At 44.0% G+C, this 23,271-nt stretch overlaps 1 long non-coding RNA gene across 1 annotated transcript in view; it reads right to left on the bottom strand.

Annotated features, from left to right (window-relative positions):
* Positions 1 to 1,873: 1,873 nt before the first annotated feature.
* Positions 1,874 to 23,271, bottom strand: part of LOC142831153 (uncharacterized) — a 39,245-nt gene continuing 17,847 nt past the window's right edge. Inside the window, exons 2-3 of the long non-coding RNA XR_012906819.1 lie at positions 5,213 to 5,298; positions 1,874 to 2,189 (exon numbers count right to left, since the gene is read on the bottom strand). This is a non-coding gene — a long non-coding RNA (uncharacterized LOC142831153). The remainder of the gene's footprint in view (positions 2,190 to 5,212; positions 5,299 to 23,271) is intronic.

Here is a 23,271-nt window from a genome sequence, read left to right as displayed (position 1 = left end):
GAAGAGCAACCAGCTGCCCCTCACCACCACCCATGTGAGTATAGGGAAAGTAATGGCACTCACCTGAGGTGACTTCCCCAGCTTTGGATGATGCCCAGGAGACCTCCTGGGAGGGGGGTACCGGCTCCAAGGTAAGCCTGACCTCCCACCTGGCAGGCATCAAGCTAGTGCTGGCCTCATCCACCTCCTCCTCCACACCAGCTATGCCCCTGGGAGGGCAGCGACGGGCATCTCCGGCCCGTCCACAATGAGGGGGTAAGGAACTGACCCACATCCAAGGATGTGGTAGATGGGGGTGTAGAAAGGGCAGGATTGTGGTGCTCCCCTAGAATGGGAACTGCGCTCCCTGGCCTTAGCATAGGCCTCCCTTAGTTCTTTTACTTTCATGTGCACTGCTCCTGGGTGACCATGCGGCCCTTGGAGGCCAGGCTATTGGCCATCTGGCCATAGACATCCATATTCCTGCATCTGGTGCAGCGATCTTGGAGATCTACCTCCTCTCCCCAGACGTCAATGAGGGCCAGGATCTCTGCACTAGACCAGGAAGGCACATGACTCTTCCTTCCCTAGACAGGGTCCTGGGTGCTGGCTGCCTTGCAGATGTGGAGGGCTCAGTGGGAGCAACAGGATTGCTCATGGTGGCAGAAAGTGCTAATCTGGAAGCTGCTGTGTAGCTCAAGGCTTTCAGGGACCTGTGCTCCACACACTGTTTCCCCAGAGGCTACTGCTTTAAAGGCTACAGGAGAAGGGAAGCTATAGAGTTCTGATGCGTGTGGACAGAATGGCCAGCAGGGAACCTGTGGAATTTCCTGGCGGCCTCTTATTTCAAAATAACTCCAGCTGCTCTGTCTAAACTCACCCTATTCTGAAATAGCTATTTCAGAATGGACATTATTCCTTGTAGAATGAGGGTTACAGAATCTGGAATAAGACGCCCATTATTTCGATATTATTTTGAAATAATGGCCATGCTCACTTGCTATTTCGAAATAATGCTGTGTGTAGACATGCCCTCAGATACTACAGTGAAGAGTAAAGTAAGGCAATAGAATAGAAATATAAAAGAATGGCAGTACTGTTCTGTTCCCAGTGTCCTGTTCCAGCATGCATTGTTCTTGGGGTATAACCTCAATAAATTCTCTAATACCAATTTCTTCTATAGCCATGTGTAAAGATTGCTCAAGGGATATCACCTGCATTTTGCACACTTGCTTCCTGCTATTTCCAGAAAGGAAATTATGGCTTGGAAAGGACATACAAAGCCTTGTATTGTTTCATGGTATAACAGTTCAGGGCAATGTCACCTGTATTTACCCTCAATGGTACATCAAGGACACCCACATTCAGGCCTTGAGCTCCCTTGGTCAGTGGGACTGACAACTTTTCTGGGCCTCTGGGCAAGGCAGGACAGCCTGCTCTTACCCCAATAAGGTGAGGCTTCAGGCATCAGGGGAAAGACTGGAGCTTGGGATAGGGAGCCCTTAGTGCTGACAGGAGAGCACCATGACTCTCCCTGTCAGCCTCAGTACTGCCTGGAGCACACCATGTGGCACTCCAGCAGCGATTTAAAGGTCCCAGGGCTACGGGCCCTTTTGTATAACCAGGTTCCAGTGCAACTCCCCCTTTGTCCCACCTGTTGGTAGGCCTGCCTCTGGTCATCAGCTGTGTTGACTGGAGACCTAAGTCTACCTCCATTTTGACCACAGAATTTCCAAGCCATATAGTTCCCTGCCCTCACTGTATTATCTCCAGAAAAAGGTAGGTTGCCAAAGCAACTTCTCCTGCTTTCTTTTCAGAAATGGCTAAAAGTGTGAGTTCCCGTAGTTATAACGTACCATGAGACACTACCAGGGTCAGCCTATTTATTCTTAAGGTCAAAGGTCCACAGACAAAATATTATAAACAATACAAGTACCTACATTTGTGATAATGAGCTTAACAAGATCATCCTAAAACTAACATGGCCTCTGGCAAGAGCAGTCCTTCAAAACCTCACCTATACAGAGCTCTTGGGCTTTTAAGTTCATCAGAGCTTCAGTCCTATGGGGCCTCTGTAGTCCATGTCCTTCTAACTATTCCTTAAGGACAAGGGTGATTTATCCAAAAATCCTTTCTTTGTCCATTGATCCCCAAATAATCCAGTTTGAACTAGCATATGTGAACTTCTCCAGGAAGTGGCTTCACAGGATCTGTTAACCAGAGGCATTACATTAGACTCCTCCTTCCTAGAAGAATTACAGATCCATTCTACAATAACGTGTACAATTACATTTTTAATACAATAGAACCCACAGGTATTAAACCTAATTCAAGAAGACAATTTAAATAAATAAAGTTTTGTTTTAATTCTATAAGGTTTGTCCAGGACATTGCAGGATAGTGTGAGTCTGTTAAACATGAGTTTTACATAAAACCAAGGAAAACCTGGCAGTCTGGGTAAGTTCTGTCCAAAAACTTGAAGTTGCACTCCAGAAAAGCTAGAACTTATGGAAATGTGAAAAAATGTTTCAGTGAAACCTTTGTTAAGCCAAAGAAAACAGATAATTACAAAGCTCTAATTTTCAGGTACCCCATGAGATTTGTCTCCACTAAAGAAGCTTTAAAAGTTGTGAAAATAAAATATTGAGGTTAACAAGATGACAAGACCCCATATAACAATAAATAGTCAAGAAATATTTTTAAAGAGAGCAGAGTGTAAGCATGTAGGGCACAGTGAAGTAGCTGGACTGTCAGCAATAGTTCCCTCTCCGTGTACATGTTTTGCATTGTAGTGAAGTATGTAACACCAAGATTTGAATATTGTAAATCTGCCATCTCACTTTTCTGTCAACCAGATCATTCAAATTTTGAACATGCCAAGTTGAACTTTATTAACTTCTTTGGCACAGACAAGTGAAACCAGTGAAATTTATATATTCACTGGTTTCATGAAAATGAGAAAATTCTGCCTATTTGCTAGAACAGCTTTGGGCTAGGTTTCAGTGGCTGCTTTTCATCTGTTCAGTTTCCCTCCCCACAACTCTTATGATGTGAAAAGTGCCCTAGGCCAGGGACTTGTAAGCCCAAGTCCACTAAATTAATTGTAATTGTGGGGAGGGGGACCTTCCACCGCATTCGGATGTATTTTATTCCACCAGTCATATTATAATCTTTCAGTCCTTCCCATTCCTTTTCAGTCATTGTGTGTAATTTGATCCAACATGATCTTTGCTTTCTTTGTAAGTAAGCCTAATGTGATCCCACCAGTTAGAAAAACATATAGGATGGCTGCCCTGGTGCTTTTCAAATGCTCAGGATTATAATAAGCTTTGTGTTACTATTTCCACTTTCATAAAGTTTTAATTATAATACCATCAAAAGGATGCGGACATTGATCCTTTTGGCTAGCACAGCACTGTAGCAGAGATGCTTTCCTGGGCCTTAACCTCTGGTGTCTGAGTCAGAGGTAGTTTTGCACTGTGGGGCAGGAAGGAGACAGAAGAGTCTGCAGTTAAAGCAATTTTTGTTACCTAATGTTCTCATGAGACCAGCCTGGTCACTAAAGAGAATTAGAAGTGGGTTACCCCTATGTGCAGATGTGGGTCTGAATTTCCCAGAAGTTCTGGGGTGTTTGGGCCTGAGGAATGGTGTACATCTCATTGCTAATGTTCAGCTTGGGATCTAGTCTTTTATAATATTTAGAATGATGTTCTGATCCATTCATTCACGGTGAGACACAATAGTAGAAGCACCTTATCATTTCCCTACATAATCAAGTTAGTTATCCTGGTAATAAGTAATTTTTTTAGCAAAGGAGTCATATTTAGTAGACACAACAAATATACTAGTATACTGATGTACTTTGGCTGTAGGGGATTGAAGAGCTCTAATTTGAAAGTGTTCATCACCTTTAAGGTTTTCAGACTCTAAGAACTCGGAAACTAAGCAATGTCAAGAGCAGTCAGAGGTTGAATGGAACTCTTCCACAAAGCACCCAGATGATCCTGGACGTTATAAGGATGTCTTTGTGGGTGGTATGCATCTCTCTAATTCAACATTGAGCTAACAACAATTCTTCATTTTCTGCCACAAGCTGCTTGGTAATTTTGCTGTGTGCTATTAAAAGAGCAGCTACGTGTCAGCGATGGGTGGAAAGAGACTTTACCTCCTTCACAAGAATGTAGTGAGGTTTAATGAATTAATTCATATTTGGGAACACACAGTAAGCCAAAATATGCCTCTTCAGAGGCAGAGATAAAGGGGAGGCACATTGTAGAATTAAAAGGGACCACAACAGTCATCTAGTCTAGCCCCCTGCCAAGCTGCAGTATTTGTTGTGTCTAAACCATCCAAGACAGATGGCTATCCAGCCTCCTTTTGAAAAGCTACACTGAAGGGGCTTCTATAACCTCCCTGGGCAGTCTTCCATTGTCCTACTGATCTTACAGTTTGAAAGTTTTTACTAAGATTTAATCAAAATCTGTTCTGCTACAGTCTGAACTGAAGTAGTTGTAAATAAAAAAAAACTTTTCTCTGCCTTTTAAGGCAGCCTTTTAAGTATTTGAAGACAGCTATCATGTCCTCCTTAATCTCTTTTCCAAATTAAATTTACCCAGTTTTTTCATGGCTTGCTCCCATGGCTTGCATTCCATCCCTTTGATCATCTTTGTCACTTGCCTCTGGATCCTTTCCAATTTCTCTACATCCTTTCCACAGAGCAGTGACCAAACTTGCTTAATCAACTAGCACTGAATTGAGCAAAACTACTTTCCAAAAGAATCACATTGCTGACTCATAATGAGTTTGTGATCCATCACAACTCCCAGATACTGCTGAGGAGTGCTGCTCTCAAACCAGCTATCCCCCATTCTCTATATGTGCCTTTGGTTGTTCTTTCCTATGTGTAGCACCTTACACTTGTCTTTGCTGAAATTCGTTTTGTTGTCTCTAACTTAGTTCTCCATCTCATCCCTCTGAATTTTAGCTCTATCATCCAAAGTGTCGGCAAGCCCTCAGACATCTGCACAAAATATGCTCTCTATACCTATGTACAGGTCATTAATAAAGATGTTAAACAACACTCAACTCAGAACAGATCTCTGTAGAGCCCAATTTGAGACTTCCCTTAAAGCCAACATCATTCCTGTAACACTTACTTCTTTTTTGTGATTGTTTAACCTATTATACATCCACTTAATGGCAGTTCCACCAAGCTCACATTTCTCCAACTTACCTATCAGAATGTCATGTAGCACTATGTCAAAGGTCTTGCTGGCATCCACATATATTATATCCACCACACTCTTCCATCCAAAAAACCTGTCAAAGAAGGAAATCAAGATGATTTGGCATGATTTGTTCTTAGTTAATCTATCCATGATTACCCTTTCATTCTCCATAGTAGAGAACATGTTATGTTTTATATAGTCATTATATGTTAAATACAATTCACTTGTATGATTATAGAGGAAACAATCATGTATTAGATATCCAAGTAAATAGGGTCCACAACATGAGGTCCACAAACTGAGGCCTCTAAGGTTTTAGCTTAGTCATACTAGGCCACAGAGATAAGAAATACTGACATAAATAAGTGATCAAAGAATAACCTGGTACCATAACATCGTGGGAAAAGATGTATCAATGGGTGATACTGTGAAAAGTTAACAGGAAGCAGTTTATGGCTTACAAGATACCCAGTAATTATATTTTTCTAACACATGTCCTAATCACAAATTACACTGTGCAAAAATGCTATTGAGTTGTAGTCAGATTTCCTTTATAAAAAAGGGTGCTAACAGTGGGGAAACTACACCTATAGTCCCCAGCTAAAACCTCTCCAACGCATCATTAGTGATCTACAATAATATATGCCAACATGTGCCAACAATGCCCCACTGCTATATACATCGGCCAAACTGGACAGTCCCTACGTAAAAGAATCAATGGACACAAATCTGGTATTAGGAATGGCAACATACAAAAACCTGTAGGGGAACACTTCAATCTTCCTGGACACACAATTGCAGATCTAAAGGTAGCCATCCTGCAGCAAAAAAACTTCAGGACCAGACTTCAAAGAGAAACTGCTGAGCTACAGTTCATCTTCAAGTTTGACACAATCAACTCTGGATTAAACAAAGACTGTGAATGGCTAGCTAACTACAAAAGCAGCTTCTGCTCTCTTGGAATTCACACCTCCAGATCCGCTGCTAGACGTGGGCCTCACCCTTCTTGATTGGATTCACCTCGTCATCTCCAGCCTGATCCTGGCCTGCATATTTATACCTGCCTCTGGAAATTTCCACTACATGCATCTGATGAAGTGGGTCTTTGCCCACGAAAGCTTATGCTCCTACACTTCAGTTAGTCTATAAGGTGCCACAGGACTCCTCGCCGCTTTTGCAGATTCAGACTAACACGGCTACCCCTCTGATACTTGACACCATGCAAGGCACTGCATTTAGCCGTATGGAGTGGAAATCTATCAACCTCATGAAGAAACTTGCACAAGTACAAACAGATATCATCTTTCTCTCCAAATGCAAACGGATGGACATTATACCAAATGGACTGAAGGTGAAAAATCCATTGCTATCTACATACTGCACAGACTACAGTGAGAGATTATGCCATATACTATCCAAAAAACTGAGGAACCACCTGATCAGCATCCTGTACAGCAAACAGGAAAACATCAAAAAAGAGCTCTCCTATCTGGAGTCTCTCATAAAACACCAACCTTCCGCACAAGTGGACTTTACTAAAATAAGACAGGAGATCTACATTACACACTTCACTTCTCTACAGAGGAAAAAGGACTGTAAGCTGTCTAAAATCCTACCTGCCACATGGGGCCACAACAGTGGTACCCCTAACTCACCCAGCAATATCCTCAAGCTCTCCAACTACACACTCAGCCTGGCAGAAGAATCTATTCTATCTCGGGGACTCTCTTTTTGCCCTGCCACCCCCACTAACATGATACAGTTCTGTGGTGATATGGAAGCCTACTTTTGCTGTCTCCGTCTCAAGGAATATTTCCAACACAACACTGAACAGTGCACTGACACACAGATACCTTCCCACCAACAGCAGAGAGCAAAGGGGGTAAATTGTCCCAGGGCCTAGCAATTCTAAAGGGCCCAGGGCTCTAGTTGTCACCATTGCTACATCTGCAGTGGCAGTGTCCAAAGTCGCAGGCCCGTCACATTGTTGGCAGAGTGCTTCACGGTGCACTCCCAGTGGCAATAAGAGCTGGCAGGTGCTAACAGCTGGCTGCCTCAGCCCTGCCCATTCCACCCAAGACCCCACCCCTTCTGGGAGTACAGAGTTAGGCCCCCTTTACTTTGCCCAGGAGTCTGGTGTGGCTGTCAGCTTTCCTAAGTTTCCCATTACTTTCTCATTGTCCTATATGTACTTTCCTTGGTTTCATGGTGTTTGTCACTAGGAAGAAGGGACTACTTTGTAGAAGTGGCTTCTATTGAGCCTTGTTTTGATATCAAATTTAGGGTTGATTTTTTGTTTGCAACTATGATGTCCTGTTGTTTGTCTATAAGCGTGCTATATTTTTGGTAACATTTATTAAGCACTAACACAGAGACATATACCGTATATTCCGGCGTACAAGACGACCTCTGATGTTAAAAAACATCCCCCAAAAATCGGGGGTCGTCTTGTACGCCGGATGCCCCGCCGCCGGAGCCCCTCCGCGGCTTTGAAAGCCTCGGGGGAAGCCGGCGGGGGGGCATCCCAGGCGCGCATGGGCTGCCCCCCCGCCGGAGCCCCTCCGCGCCGCCGCGGAGGGGCTCCGGCGGGGGGGCAGCCCATGCGCGCCTGGGATGCCCCGCCGCCGGCTTCCCCCGAGGCTTTCAAAGCCGCGGAGGGGCTCCGGCGGGGGGGCAGCCCATGCGCGCCTGGGATGCCCCCCCGCCGGCTTCCCCCGAGGCTTTCAAAGCCGCGGAGGGGCTCCGGCGGGGGGGCAGCCCATGCGCGCCTGGGATGCCCCCCCGCCGGCTTCCCCCGAGGCTTTCAAAGCCGCGGAGGGGCTCCGGCGGGGGGGCAGCCCATGCGCGCCTGGGATGCCCCCCCGCCGGCTTCCCCCGAGGCTTTCAAAGCCGCGGAGGGGCTCCGGCGGGGGGGCAGCCCATGCGCGCCTGGGATGCCCCCCCGCCGGCTTCCCCCGAGGCTTTCAAAGCCGCGGAGGGGCTCCGGCGGGGGGGCAGCCCATGCGCGCCTGGGATGCCCCCCCGCCGGCTTCCCCCGAGGCTTTCAAAGCCGCGGAGGGGCTCCGGCGGGGGGGCAGCCCATGCGCGCCTGGGATGCCCCCCCGCCGGCTTCCCCCGAGGCTTTCAAAGCCGCGGAGGGGCTCCGGCGGGGGGGCAGCCCATGCGCGCCTGGGATGCCCCGCCGCCGGCTTCCCCCGAGGCTTTCAAAGCCGCGGAGGGGCTCCGGCGGGAGGGGGGGGGGCAGCCCAGGCGCTCCTGGCGGCTTTGCTCCCGGTGCCTCTGGTCTGCTGGGGACCATCTCCAGCAGACCAGGGACACCGGGAGCAAAGGAGGCGGAAGGGCGCTGGGGTATAAGATGAAACCCTATCTTTTAATTAAAAAGATAGGGGGTCGTCTTATACACCCAGTCGCCCTATACGCCGGAAAATACGGTATTGCACTCTATTTACAAATCTGTTTTCTTTAGCGAATACAGCCAACTATTTAATTCAACAATGTAGAAAAATGTATGACTATGATAATAAACTGTGTCCCAGATTCTGCTCTAAATTTCACTGGCATAAATTCAGAATACTTCTATTGACTTCCATGGAGTAATGACTACCTCATTTACAAATGGTGTATCTGAAACCTGACTTTAGTCTAATCTCTCTCTTATCAACTGATGTAAGGCAGATGTTCACAATGTTGTCACAGCATGAATCACACATTTACAGACAGATGTATGCCATGAATACATCCCTTCCCATTTATGGTGACTAGGACAACCTCCCCTTCCTAGGCACAAAGACCATCTCCACCCACGTGCAGTCAAATAATGTCTCTTTGGCAACTGCAGCAATTGGTTAGCTGGGACAGTAGCATTAGGAAACTATTTGATGTATTTTTCTTCCAATACAGCAAAAATGGGGAACCTAAGGCTTGCTTGTGTCTGGCCCCTGAGGTTCAGGGCTGATCCTCAGCACTGGGGAACCTGCGCTGGCACTCCATCCCTCTCCTCCCACTCTTTTCCCCATGGGGCTGGAGCACACAAAATCTTCTAGCCAGGGCCCGACCAATTTTTCTGTGGGTCAGCCGCCCTGCCAGTGTTCCCTCTTAGCTGTGTGGCAGTACAGCTTCACAGGTGATTAGTCAGCCTCTCCCAGTCAGTCGGCTCCATGCAAGGAACCCTGAGCCTCTGACTCATTCCTGAGCCTGAGCCTCATTCCACGAGGAGTAACGGTAGTTCGAACTAGGAAGCCTAGTTCGAACTACCTAGTTCGTGCCGCGTGTAGCCACGCGGCACGGGGTTTAAACCAGCCGGGATTTAAAAATGGCGGTGCCCAGCTTATGCAAATGAAGCCCGGGAAATTCAAATCCCGGGCTTCATTTGCAAGTGCGGTATGCCTACATTACCCTCCTAGTTCGAATTAGGAGGGTAGTGTAGACATACCCTTAGAGAGCCAGCACTGTGGGCTTGATCTTACACTCACTGAAGTCAATAGGAAAGCTTCCATTTGATTTTAATAGGGAGGGCCCTTGTAGACATCTAGCTCTCCACATGCTACCAATAGTGCCTAGCACAATTAAGTTCCACTGCACCACTGTAGCTCCTACATATTACAGTAACAATCCAGTTTGAGAACAACTTATACCTCCAGATCAGCAGCACAGCCATGGGTACACGCATGGACCCACAGTATGCTAACATCTTTATGGCTGACCTAGAACAATGTTTCCTCAACTCCCGTCCCCTTTCACCCCTTCTCTACCTACGGTACATCAATGACATCTTTATGATCTGGACGCATGGCCAAGAAACACTGGAGATATTCCACAGAGATTTCAACAACCTACACCTCACCATCAACCTCAGCCTGGACCATTCTACACGAGAGAGCTACTTCCTGGACACCACAGTACAAATCAACAATGGAAAATTAGACACCACTCTCTACAGAAAACCCACCGACTCATACAGTTACCTACATGCTTCAAGCTCCCATCCAGAACACACCACACAATCCATCGTCTATAGCCAAGCCCTTCGATACAACCGCATCTGCTCTAATTCCACTGACAGAGACCAGAAGCTTCAGAATCTCTACCAAGCATTTATAAACCTCAACTACCCACCTGGAGAAATAAAAAAGCAAAATGAAAGAGCCAGACAAATACCTAGAAACCATCTACTTCAAGACAGACCCAAGAAAACCAACAATAGAACACCACTTGTCATCACCTACAACCCCCAACTTAAACCTGTCCAACACATTATCAATAAACTACAGCCTATACTGGAACAGGATACCATACTCCAAGAGGCTCTGGGAGACAGACCCATAGTCTCCTATAGACAACCACCTAACCTCAAGATGATTCTTATCAACAACCACAGGACATACCACACTAATACCAACCCTGGTACCTTCCCTTGCAACAAACCCCGTTGCCAGCTTTGTCCACATATTCATTCTGCTGATACCATTATTGGACCTAACCAAGTGAGTTATAAGATCAAGAACACATATTCCTGCGCATCCAGAAATATAATTTATGCTATCATGTGCCGAAAGTGTCGGTCTGCTATGTACATTGGACAAACATCTCAGACACTTCGCCAAAGGATTAATGCCCACAAAACAGATATCAGACAAGATCACAAAGAGAAAACAGTTTCTTGCCATTTTAACCAGAAAGGACACTCTCTCAATGACTTAACCACCTGCATTCTGCTACAAAAACCCTTTACATCTGCACTTGAAAGGGAATCCTCTGAATTGTCATTCATGTTAAAATTCGACACTCTCCGAGAAGGAATGAACAAACACTCAAACTATCTTACCCATTACCAAGATAGCTTCCCCAATTATCACCTCTAATACCATTAGCTCACAAACATCCCACTCTCCCCACGTCTAATATCATCAATTCAGAGACACTTACCTTCCTTCCTCCCCCCCCCCCCCCCCCGCATCCCCCTCCTGTTCTGAAATGTGATTTATCCTTTTCATATGTGTTCATTTTTTTAATTGTATCCTTTGGTATATATGGTTGTGACTATTTTCTTCCACTATTTGATCTGAGGAAGTGGGTCTGGCCCACGAAAGCTCATCATCTAATAAACCATCTTGTTAGTCTTTAAAGTGCTACATTGTCCTGCATTTTGCTTCAATAATAAATAACAATTAATAAGTGCTTCACAGTCATAACGTAATACCGAGAAATACTATTCTGGTTTAGAGAACTGCGGATTCTCTCATTATTCTGTTAGTTGGGTGGTATTTGTGGAATTTATTTATAAGTTATGAAATGTGAACAAGAAGAAACATGTTAAGTGGTTATTTTCCTCTTTCTGGTAGAAAGAATACAACAAAAACTGAACATTTGCTCATTTATGAAATTAAAACACACATATACATATGATGTTCTTTCTAGATTTCTGAAGATAACTACAAGAAAGTACACAGAGAGATGTATTTATATCCTTTGAAAATATGTGTCCCTGTTATGAAGCTCTCCCTACAGAAGTCTTTAAATTAAAATTATTTTAAGCTTTCACCTAAAATATCAAACACAAATCACAGTGTGAGTGCACAGGATGATTCCCACTGGGAAAAGGGATGCATTTTTAGACACCAGGTGACCTCTGTGTCAGTAAGAAAGAAGTGTTTCTTTTCATGGAAGAAGAGATATCCAGTTTGATGTAGGACTCATTTGTATTTGCTGTGAGTTACCCATTGGAGAATTATTGATCTTTACTGAGATTAAGTTGAATATTATTTTTGTTTCCAAGGCTTCTTGTACGCTTTGAAGCGACTAAGCACTGAACAGAATTGGGCTATACTGTGTCTGAAGATTCCATACTATGGACTGGTATAACAGCAACATGCTGATGTTATCGATGATTTTACAGCAAGTCCTTGCTACTGAGCTCTGTATAAGACTTCCTGTTGATGCTAGTGTATGGGTGTGCTCAGATTCAAGGTGAACCTATGACTTGTGAGAAAAACATCTAACCAGCTTTTAGATTACAGAATTCAAGTTCCACTTCACACATTATGAAGAGTTTAGTTAAAAAGGTAACATAGGCTTTTATGAGCTTTCTGATAAATTATTATGTATTATTATTTTTGTTGTTTTATTTTGTCATCCACATACATATTATTAATTCAGTGATAATTTCTGAAAAACACTTCCCTAGAAGACAGTCATCTTCAGACAGTTATCTAGCTGCCATTCTGTTATCTCCCATTCTCACCCCAAAAAACACACATGGAATTACAGAAATATATATTTTTTAAATTCTGTGAATTCACCATATAGATTTTGTGCAATTTCCAGAAACTTTTCCTAACATCAGTTCTTGTTATTTAAAGAAGCTTTCAGGAAGGTGCCTTTAGATAATTATTTGAGAATTAATCCTAAAAGTGCAAAGCAATCATACATACTGAAGTTCTTACATATTCAGGTCATTTTAAGGTATATTACCAATTTTCATAAGGAGGCCAATGTCAAAAATGCAACTTCATCTAACCAATTAGTGTCTTCTTCTGCATTATAAATCTGTAACTACTTTCATTGCACTAAACAGCTGCTCATGCAAATAAGTGTGTGAAACACTATTAAAAACCACCAGTCACTGTGAAGAGGGCTTTAAAAAAAAACACATCTCCCAGTAATGCTGCATTAGATATACTCCCAGTGTAAGGCTACAGCCAATAAACAGTTAAAATTATGAGGAAGGTAATTCCATCATGCTATTAATGTCCTGCAATTCAGCTGTGACTGTGTTCTGTTCACTTGGTTTTCCTCTTCAAGTGCTGTTCTGTTTTTAAAGCTGCTTTGAAGGAATACTCTCCAGTGGACTGCAGCCTGTCACTGCTCCCTGTCATGTGTCCGATAATTAAAATCTGACTGATTTACTGACTGGCATCAACCATCACAGCTCAAGAGTTAGATGATGTTCATCCTTCCCAAGGCTAAATTTACTTGGTGAAAAGGGGCCGCTTGCTTTCAGCCTGAGCTGTCATTCAGCTGCTGTGGAAACCATAAAGATAGCTAACAGAGCCCCAGCCAGCAGTCTTTAGTTTATTTTATTCTAATATTTATTGCCACCCAGAAAATGAACATAATACAGACAAGTTAGTGAGAGCGCTGCACCAGTGATTTGTGAGGCTGGTGTGGAGTGAGATCAAAACACTCCTGCAGTATTGAAATAAAATAGAACAGCGGTGTTTCCCAAAAGTATGGCAGGGCTGTAGCTGTGTTTATATTAACCCTAATGGGGGCACAATTTATTATTGCATTATAAGTAGATGCTCTCTCGGAGAAGGATTTTTTTAAACACCCACTGTTCAGGCAGTACTATAAATAAATAAATAAAATAAGGACCAGCAAGTCATCCAGTGTTGTTAATCGAGCAGTATTAATGGAAGCACCAGGATATATCAAAAAGAGCAACTTTGATAGCTCTGGGTGATGGTATCTGTCCCACTGCTGGAACAAGATGTTAACAAAAGATTTAAATTCTGGTGAGCAAGCCCCATGTGGGCTCACTCCCTTTAGCTTTTAGGGTTGTGTCCTGCTCATCTTGCTCCTTGCAGTTTATTTCTTATCTCAAGCAGAGTGTGACAGTCACCAGCAATCTCCAGTCCTCTGCCCCCACTAGCAGCTTCACTCCCAACCTGACGCACAGTAGACATTCATAATTCTGGCCTAATTTTCAAACTACGGCTTCTCTGTGCTTAAAACCAAACAAAGCAGATTTTAGACCACATCCCTCATTTTTCTGTACTCTCAACTGCAGTACTTGTCCTCTCTGTTATACATAAATAAAGCAGAACCTTAAACACATACCGCCTGGTAAGAAACTCAAATACCTTTCCAGCATGGACAAGATTAATCACACATACTATTTACAGTACTAAACAAAACAATTATAACATCATATATACTCAGTTGAACAAACACAGTGACAGTCCTTTTAGACAACATACAGTAAAAAGCAAATGAAAATCCACATCAGGAAAGATGAACTTTCCATGAATCTGGGTTTTCTAATAGCTTTGGGTACAGAACATTCAGGTGCAGTTTGGCTCTACTCTTCAGGATTGACCATCTCGTCTGTGAGAGAAAGACCCATAAGGCCTGGTACACTACTGCCTTACTCTAGATTCACCCTGGCTGAAACTAGTGCACACCTGGAGAAACACAGCCGAGAATCAGACCCACAGCTTGACATTTTCAATTGTAGGAGCATGTGAAATAACAAAAGCTATGCATATTTGCACTTAGTTGCACAAACAGTTAGACATTTTCTGGTAAAGTTATCCATTAATGCATACAAATGTGAATGCACGTGGCCAAGCCAACCTCAGTCTCTTATTTTTGAAAATTTGGTCCATTTTGCATCTGGCTTTAGAAGTTTAAAAGTGTGCATGTAACAAAGAGAGGAGAAGAGCCTTGCCCTCAATGAGTTTACAGTCAGAGGACCCAAGCTTGCATACTATTACTCAAATGAGATTTAGACATATGAATAGTGCCATGAAGGTCAACAGACTTTTTGCTTGACCAAGAACTAATCACAGGAATAAGGATTTGGTAAAAGATCCTGCACTGGCTTACAGAAGTAGAAATACTCTTATAATAAAATCCCTATGAAATTCTATAGTAATGGTCCAAATTAGTAATACTACAGTGCAGACATTATTACTAAAAAATAATCTATACGTAATGAGGGTATTTTTGTGTGTCAAAGACACTTCTTCGTTGAGGGGAATAGGCTATCCAGGCTGCCAGTTCGGAATTGCAGCCTAAACAAACTGGAATACAGACTTAACACACATTATGCAAGGTGTTGTCTGATCAGCCGTGGATTTGATGTGCTCTAGTACACTGTAAAAGGAGCTCAAAATCATCCATACTGAACAGCTTCATCATTCACTCTCAAAAATATTTCATCTTCCCTTGTCTCCTTGCCTTCAGGAATTTCTATCAACTTGATATTTCTTAATCGGAACTTATTTTTTACAGGTCATCAATTTGATTTCTCAATGTCTTTGTGCTTCGTCGTCTCATTTGGAACAGCAATCAGTTGTGCTCATCGATCTTTAGCATCATATATTCAATTTCATGCAGCTGTTTGCAGGAACAAAAACTGTTTGCTGGAGCTAAAAACTTTCTGGTGAGTGGAAGTTTCATGCCCTATCTCAGACTATTTTGTTCATAATCATCATTTTATTATTTTAAAAGGTACGTATAAATGAAAGCAATCAAACTTGGAGTGTCCATGGGATCAAATTACTTCCTGGCCAGCTCAGAGTTCTGCTTGGGCTCTGTGCTTGACTTGTGGTTAAGTTATATTTATCTTAGCAAATATAACTATGTATGGTGGTATTTGGTCATAAACTTATCCTGCTCTTTTCCTAATGCAATACTGACCCTTATGACCTGCTGTGCAAGGTAATCCCAGATTCAAGTGACATGCTGGGTGAAGAAATAGATCCTTTCATTTGTTCTAAATTTACCTGCCATTAATTTTATTGAGTGACAAGTTATTGCTGTGTTGTGGGGATACCAGAAAGAGGAAGGGCTGATCAGTTTTCACTACATATTTCATAGTCTTAAATATCTCAGTCTTGTTTCTTTTAATTCTACTCCTTTCCAAGTTCTCTCTCTCTCTTTAAGCCAGTAAAAAGCAGGTGATTAATAATGAGCAAAACTTTCACCTCAAAAGCAGAAGAATCATAGAATACTAGTACTGGAAGGGACCTTGAGAGGTCATCGAGTCCAGACCCCTGCCCTCATGGCAGGACCAAATACTGTCTGGACCATCCCTGATAGACATTTATCTAACCTACTCTTAAATATCTCCAGAGATGGAGATTCCACAACCTCCCTGGGCAATTTATTCCAGTGTTTGTCTACCCTGACAGTTAGGAACCTTTTCCTAATGTCCAACCTAAACCTCCCTTGCTGCAGTTTAAGCCCATTGCTTCTTGTTCGATCCTCAGAGGCCAAGATGAACAAGTTTACTCCTTCCTCCTTATGACACCCTTTTAGATATCTGAAAACTGCTATCATGTCCCCCCTCAATCTTCTTTTTTCTAAACTAAACAAACCCAATTCTTTCAGCCTTCCTTCATAGGTCATGTTCTCTAGACCGTTAAGCTTTCTTGTTGCTCTTCTCTGGACCTCTCCAATATCTCCAAATCTTTCTTTAAATGCGGTACCCAGAACTGGACACAATACTCCAACTGAGGCCTAACCAGTGCAAAGTAGAGCGGAAGAATGACTTCTCATGTCTTGCTCACAACACACGTGTTAATGCTTCCCAGAATCATGTTTGCTTCTTTTGCAACAGCATCACACTGCTGACTCATATTCAGCTTGTGGTCCACTATAACCCCTAGATCCCTTTCTGCCATACTTCTTCCTAGACAGTCGCTTCCTATTCTGTATGCGTTAAACTGATTGTTCCTTCCTAAGTGGAGCACTTTGCATTTGTCTTTATTAAACTTCATCCTGTTTATCTCAGACTATTTCTCCAATTTGTCCAGATCATTTTGAATTATGACCCTATCCTCCAGAGCAGTCGCAACCCCTCCCAGGTTGGTATCTGCAAACTTAATAAGCATACTTTCTATGCCAATATCTAAATGGTTGATAAAGATATTGAACAGAGCCAGTCCCAAAACAGACCCCTGCGGAAAAGCACTCTCTTTAGGGATGCACAAGCGTCAGATAATTTCGGTTAGTCTTAGTTTGGCTCAGGAACTTTAATTCTCCCCTATATACTCTTCCTTCCTCTCAAACCCAAAGGACCACCTCTCTACATAATTGGCTCCAGGAGCCCTCATGCAACCAACCTCACAGCTTTACATAGCTCTAGATATCATCTGCAAGGGAAGTATAAAAAGTGTCTTTTTACCCTTTAACATCTTTGGTGTGAGGTGGCTGTCCCAGTCCCCATTATCTGTGCCAGGCTGGCAGCCAGGAGATGACCAGAGGTTTTAGACAAACCTAAGCTCTACTGCCTTTTCAATCTATAGAACCTTTGGGGAACAGGCTGCCTACTCACTCCTAACCACTGAGACGGGCATAAGGACATGGTCTTGCCTTTGTTTTCATCAATGCACCATTGACAGTCCAAGTGCCAGACTATAAGGTGAAATATGCTTTAGACCCTTTTAGTCCCCATCAAGTGCTTCCATCTGGTGACTGACAGGCCTGACTTCCTTCCCCTCTTTCAGGAGTGAACTGACCCTCTGGGGTGCAGCCTCCTGTTTGTCAACTATATCCAGGTATCTGTGGCTACTGTCAGCGCTTTCCCCTCCAGGACAATGTCTGTGACCAAGAGCTGATTACAGTGATTCAAAAGCAGCTTCTTCAGAACAAAGGATTATTTATTTGCCCTAAGGTACATACCATGCAGAGCAAAGAGCTAGAATGAAAAAGGTTTATGCACATAACTCTTACCTGCACCATCATTTTTCCCTTCAAGCTATTGTAAATTCTCTTCAGCCCAATTAGCAACCTCCCTAGGTTGAGGGATAGCCCACTTGCTGCAGTTTCTGTGCCTCTTTCTCCTGGGCAGCTGTTAACAATCTCAGTCACTTCTCTCCTCCCCACATCTCCTTCTTCCCCAGCCTACATCTTTAAGGTCTTAGCACTTCCTTTGATCCTAGGGCCCACCTGGAAAGAGTAAACTTTGCCAGCCTAGCTGAGGGTATTTCCCAATTAATAACTACTCTTTTGTTTTCCCAATGACCCTTGGCATTCCGTATGATAATACTTTATCTTTGCTATTGTTTCATTTCCTGTTGGCTTTCCCTTTACAGCCTTCTTTGATTTCACTCACTGTGGTCAGATATGATGCTACTAGACAGGTACACTGAGGTGCACATGATATTAATAAAGTATTTATAACTTTTTTTCTTTTCTTGTCCACTCTGAGTCATGGAAGTTACCTCATGGCAGCAATATGAAGAATTTGATTGTCTCAGGTAATAGCAAATTCTCACCTAGTCTCCCTCGTCCCCTTATGGTAATACTCAGCAAAGCATTGGCTGCACAGGAAGGAAGCTTGTTTCCACTCCTGCTGCAAAATGGAGGGATCAGATTATTTCTCTAAAAAGCCTTGCTATGGAATGGAAGGCACTGGTCCCATTCTTAGCTCCCTGAGGACTGAGTTTAATGGCATCAAAACAATAAGTCATTCTTTGAAATGTCCATGAGGAGCAGAACTTACCAATTTTCCTCTGAAGCCTTTGAGAAGTGGACTCCAAGACCCACTGTTGGTACCTGAAGGTTCAGAACTTATGGACTGAGGAGCAACAAAACACCTGTTGCATTAGGAAACCAACTATATTAGCCAAGGTTTGTTGGAATTGTTTTGGGAGTTTTCACAAACTTTAAACTCTGTGTCAAAAGCAGAAAGTGGAAAACCTGGTAAAACTCATTTGGTTCACTGAAGCCACCTGCAACCCATACAGGAAAGTATTGCTTTATTTACCACTCCATCGGTGACACATATCAGGTTACTCTCAGCACCATGCCTACAACCAGCAGACTTAGAAATGCTGGGCCTTGCATGGATGTAACTCTGGTTTTGTGCAGGAGTAACTCTATTGACTTCAATGGAATTGCTCCTGACTCATTCCAATGTAAGTGAGATGAAAGACAGATCCAACAATTACAATTAGAATGTGCATGGGAACTATGTTCAGCAGACATGGGTGGAAAACATGTGGCTTTCAACCTTCCACTGCCTCCTGAATCCTGAGGTGTTTTTGGCCTCAGGGTAGCTCTAATTTATGCTGTCTGGAATGGCCTTTTGGAGATTGTTCCAATAGCTCTGGATTGCACTCACAGACCCTAAGGTTATTTTTGTCTTTATCTTACCTGGAGATTCCTCAATACAAGCATGGTGCAACAATGCTAAGAGCTGGCCCCAAAACTGCATTGAGGATTGTTTTCACTCCATTACATTAAATTATTAACTAAGAATTAGCAAAGATTCTGTAGCTGTGAGGGAAAGAGGAAAGTCACATCACTGTTACTGATTTAAATAAGTTAGTTTAATAAAAAATACTGTAATAATATTATACCAAACAATGAAAAAAATAAAAATGGTAGTATCAGGGTATATCTCAGCAGTAAGGATACAAAACAGAACTTTAAAACTGATTTATTTTTATTTATGAGTTCATCCCTCATTGAACTGCACCCACTTCTGAGGTGCAGTGAAATCGCTATTTAACAGTGCCCAGCAATACTACATATGGGAAGTGATGAACTCATAGTACAGTATCCAGATAAAATTTCAAATGTCAAATGAATTTTGCCAACTAGGAGAAGAGCAAAAGAGAGGTTACTATTTTTATGTAAAATAAATCAGTTTGCTAATCGGTCTGGGATTTTGCTGCTGGGAGTTGAAGAGGGCAGAAGGAGAACAGTAATTTTTAGAGTTTGCCACTTTAAAATATAGCCCTTCTTGCTTCAACATTGCTTTGATGCAGTATCAGAGAAGGAACCTTTTGGAGTATTATAATGTCAAGCTCAAAAGGGAATATTTTAAAGTAACAGGAAGTAAATTAAGCTAATTAAACACTTGGAGCTTTGATTCTTTTTTTTTTTTTTAGCATGTTTGCTTGCCAAGCAAATTTTTCCAAGTTTTCACGGCTATGATCATAACCTACATTTTAGGAGGAAACCATTTCTCAGTGTTGTGGGCTGAAGTCTAAAACTTAGGAATATTGGTTTGGTTTGGTTTAAAACAAAGGATTCATGTGTGTAATAGAACAGTGACTGGCCAATAAATGGACAGTTGCCGGTAAGATCCACGGTATTCATTGCATAAGATCTTCACCCCCATTCTGGACCCTCTACACTGACAAAAGTCTTTTGCTCTTCTCCTAGTTGGTGAAATTCATTTGACATTTGCAATACTATGAGTTCATCACTTCCCATCTTAAACTTCTGAAGTGTTGCTGGGCACTGTTAAATAGCGGTTTCACTGTACCTCAGAAGTGGGTGCAGTTCCATGAGGGATGAACTCAAATAAAAATAAATCAGTTTTAAAGTTCTGTTTTCTGAGAAAAGGCAGGATAAGGGACCCCCTGAAGGCAGTGTAAAGAGCAGTGTAAAGGGCCTCTGAATGCCCCAGTTCCTTCTGAAGCAGAAGACAGATGGTTCTTCTCTTAGGACTCCCTCACAGTCCCAGGAATTTAAAGGATGTAAATGAAATAGGCCTGTGGCAAAGCAGGGCCACACTACTCAGGATTGTGGATATTTCATATGACTACTGTAACTTAGACAATCCTCCCCCAGGTTTATCTATACCAAGAGCCTCTTCAGCTCCCAGATTAGCCCATGACTAGGAGCAAAGGTGTGTCTTAAACCAACAATCGCCCCTTTCCTGCTGGCTGCAAGTTCTGTGAATTACCTCAACAAGGCTAGGCAGATGTGTGGTAGTTCGGAGACAGCACACTAAAATAGCTTTGGGGCTTTCAGGGGTGGCAGCTCAGGCTATCCAAACCTATCCTGACTCCCAGGGATAGCATCGGTGGTGGCCAGCGTGCAGATGAGCAGATAGGTGGATGGTTGAGCCCATAGTGAAGGTATCCATACAGATAAAGATAGTTGAGCCAGCGGAGCCAACAGAATTGCCGGTCCCTTGGGCAAGGTGTGTGGAGGGGGTGACTCCATGCTCCAGGAAAGGGTTGGGCCTCATGTGTAAGGGTGGGTATGGGGGCATCCAGCCCTTGGCACCCCCCAGCTATACCACATCTCCCCCTGCCAGCCCCTTCAGCTCTGCTCTTCAGTGCTGCCTGGGGTTCCAGCAATGATTTAAATGGCCCAGGATTCTGTCTGCTGCTGCCTCAGTACTAGTGGCAACACCAAGAGTCCTGGGCTCTTTTGAATTGCTGGGCCCAAGGGCAGTTACCCTCTTTACTGTTGGTGGGCCTGGTTAGAGTGCACACAACATGACCAAAAAAAAATGAAGCTGCCAGCTGGTTTGCTGGTTTAAATGTTGGCTACTGAAGCTGTTCAGAAATTTGGAATATTGAGAGTAATCCCAGAAGGGGGCAGTTAATTGCACCCCCAGAAAACATGCTGTTCTTGGAAACAAAGAAAAAGCCTTTGAAGATCAACACCAACGTTTCCTCATAGAGAAGGGAGTAAAGACTGGGAACTTCGGAGTGAGAGTGGCATGGAGGCACAGAAGATGTATACATTAAGATATGCCGTGCTTTAACAGCATGTGGTGGGATGACATAGTTGGTTTCCCAAGTGAAAGGGGCTCAATTTGTTGAAGTTTTGACAATTAAAGGGCTGGTTGCACAAGGAACGGTGTAAATTCTAGTGTACACTAGCATGGTGCACACTGTCAGGCTCCTAATGGTGTCTCCAAATGTTCCCTATAGTTAATGTAATACTGTTTGAATTGACACTGCTGCATAGATGTGTGCAGCACATTTCATTAGGGTGTGCACCCAGAGATTATTTTTAAAATGCACTTTGACCGCCCCCCATTAGCCACACCCCTAGAGGTAACCCTCTCCAGGCAAGATGGGCACATGACCAAAAGTAAAAAGTATGTGACCCCCAACCCAAGGACTTTTCCCACCATCCTCCTACCAATAGGGATTAGTTTGGCCCCCACCAACTCTCCCACCCATGCAACTATCCTGCAATTGCATTAATCCAATGTGTGTGACATTAATGCGGGGGTGGAGAGGCTGGGAGAGTGGGGGAAGTGTTCCCTCTGGGTATGTCTACACTATCCCGCTAGTTCGAACTAGCGGGGTAATGTAGGCATACCGCACTTGCAAATGAAGCCCGGGATTTGAATTTCCCGGGCTTCATTTGCATAAGCCGGGCGCCGCCATTTTTAAATCCCGGCTGGTTCGAACCCCGTGCCGCGCGGCTACACGCGGCATGAACTAGGTAGTTCGGACTAGGCTTCCTCGTGGAATGAGGAGTGACGGTAGTTCGAACTAGGAAGCCTAGTCCGAACTACCTAGTTCGTGCCGCGTGTAGCCGCGCGGCATGGGGTTCGAACCAGCCGGGATTTAAAAATGGCGGCGCCCGGCTTATGCAAATGAAGCCCGGGAAATTCAAATCCCGGGCTTCATTTGCAAGTGCGGTATGCCTACATTACCCTCCTAGTTCGAATTAGGAGGGTAGTGTAGACATACCCTCTAAGAGTTTCCTCCCATGAGCAGAATGAATTTTCTGTTGTGCACCAGTACCGAATTCAGATGGCTTGTTTGGACGTGCCATTGTGGCACCTAAGGGTATGTCTACACTACCCCGCTAGTTCGAACTAGCGGGGTAATGTAGTCATCCGCAGTTGCAAATGAAGCCCGGGATTTGAATTTCCCGGGCTTCATTTGCATGAAGCCGGCCGGCGCCATTTTTAAATGCTGGCTAGTTCGGACCCCGTGCCGCACGGCTACACGCGGCACGGAGTAGCTAGTTCGGATTAGACTTCTAATCCGAACTAGCTGTACGCCTCGTGGAACTAGCTGGCATTTAAAAATGGTGCCGGCCGGCTTCATGCAAATGAAGCACGGGAAATTCAAATCCCGGGCTTCATTTGCAACTGCGGATGACTACATTACCCCCACTAGTTCGAACTAGAGGGGTAGTGTAGACATACCCCAAGTTATTAATAAATATCTACCTTTCCACTCTGCTGCCATGTCTCCTCCCCTTGCTCCAGCAACTGCCCTGGTGCCTGCTGCCCCCCAACCTCTCACCCTCCTCTGCTGTCCTGACTCCTGTCCTTCTCATTGCCCTCAGCCTTCCTGAGACCTGCCCCCCCTCCACCAGCCCTTCTCTCCCCCCTGTGCCCACTCCTCCAGTAGCCGCACTCCGATCATGTGAGCTACCCCTCTTCATCCCTTTGTCTAACACCTCCCTTGCCTCTCTCCTCTGGTGCTGGTCCCTCCCCTGCAGGTGCCTGCCCTTCTGCTTCACCCCCAGAATCCTCTGGCACCTGCACCTTCCCTTAGTCCTTCACCCTCCTGGTGCCTCCCCCTTCCCTCACTGCCCCTGCCCCCTTTGCCCTTTTTTC

Source organism: Pelodiscus sinensis, chromosome 12 (genome assembly GCF_049634645.1).
Source record: "Pelodiscus sinensis isolate JC-2024 chromosome 12, ASM4963464v1, whole genome shotgun sequence".
Classification (NCBI taxonomy): Eukaryota; Metazoa; Chordata; order Testudines; family Trionychidae; genus Pelodiscus; species Pelodiscus sinensis.
The sequence above is the reverse complement of the archived record's forward strand: the minus strand, read 5'-3'. Positions and strand labels throughout refer to the sequence as shown.